This window comes from Neovison vison, chromosome 3 (genome assembly GCF_020171115.1).
Source record: "Neovison vison isolate M4711 chromosome 3, ASM_NN_V1, whole genome shotgun sequence".
NCBI classification, from domain to species: Eukaryota; Metazoa; Chordata; class Mammalia; order Carnivora; family Mustelidae; genus Neogale; species Neogale vison.
The window spans coordinates 125,428,680-125,430,054 of record NC_058093.1 but is presented as its reverse complement, the minus strand read 5'-3'; the positions used below and the strand labels follow the sequence as shown (position 1 = coordinate 125,430,054).

At 39.8% G+C, this 1,375-nt stretch overlaps 1 pseudogene; it reads right to left on the bottom strand.

Annotated features, from left to right (window-relative positions):
* Nucleotides 1-470: 470 nt before the first annotated feature.
* On the bottom strand, nt 471-545 carry LOC122903702 (annotated as a pseudogene).
* Nucleotides 546-1,375: the final 830 nt, after the last annotated feature.

The following is a 1,375-nucleotide window of genomic DNA, read 5'->3' as shown; positions in this document are numbered from 1 at the left end:
ATAACCCACCTAACTTGGATAAACATGATCTGAAACCTCCATGGCATTGCCGTGGTCGGGTGCCCGTGTGATCTGCCCTTTCATGTTCTTCGCCCCCGACATAAACACATTTCCAGCGAGCTGCAGGGGTTTTCGTGAGGTCCTGAGAGATGATTTGCCACCGCCCTGGCCTCCTAGCTGAGGGCTCACATAACAATCTGGAGAGGAAGATGAGACATGGACAGGAAAATAGTGACAGAATTTTTTAAGCAAAACAACTAGCCTTAACTAGACTTCTGTTCTCTCGTCTATAAAGTGAGGGCACGAAGAAACCAATTTAAAAGTCTCGTTCTAGGGTACCTGGGTGGTTCAGTGGGTTAAAGCCACTGCCTTCAGCTGGGGTCCTGATCCCAGGATCCCGGGATCAAGCCCCACATTGGGCTCTCAGCTCAGCAGAGAGAGACTGCTTCCCTTTCTCTCTCTGCCTGCCTGTGATCTCTGTCAAATAAATAAATAAATAAAATCTTAAAATACACTTGATCTTAGCCAAAAGGCCGAGAAGCGATAATAAAATCTTAAAATAAATAAATAAAATAAAAGGCCCCTTCCAACTCTGAGTTTTCATGGCATTGGATCTGATCAAATTCTATAAATGTGTAAAAGCAGAAAACCGTACTATTAATAGGAGTGTTCCAGTGACAGATGTGGGTCGAAGCACTTTAAGTAACACGTGGTCAGAATCACCGTGGAGGAAGCTAGGAATCCTGCAATGATGTTTCTGATGGTCTACGTTATTTTAAAATATTACATGTGTGCAAAATTATAGTCTGGATAACAGGTCATTTAGGTTGTTTTGCTCAAGATGAGATCTTCATCGGGTAGACTTGTGCTTTGAGACCTACTGCTTGTGATGTTACTCAGGTGTGGTTACTCGCGACTCCAATGGGCTTTGGGGCTTTGGGGATAATGAAAGGTTAAGAAGAACGCCCAAATTGGGTGAAAATGAAAATTTCACATTTGTGCATAGAATTAACAGCTCTTTCTGGAACACTAACCTTTGAAGGATCACGGGTATGAAACTTCTTTATGAAATCGTATTCAACTTTATACCATTATAAAGTTAGGTCTGATTTCTAATAAAAATCATTAACCAAACTCTACTTAAGGTCAAAACCCATTATTTTTAGAGCTTTTATTTTGCCTATTTTTCTAACATGCTTATTATTTTTGTGTTTATTATAATTATCAGCATCTACCTATAAATCTTCTGGTAATCTGAAGATTCATTTAAATGAAAGAAATGTGGATGATGTTTTATTGGATATCACTACTTTATTCATGATATACCCATTACTTGGAGTGTGAGTGACTGTGTGTGTGTGTGGGTGTATGTGTA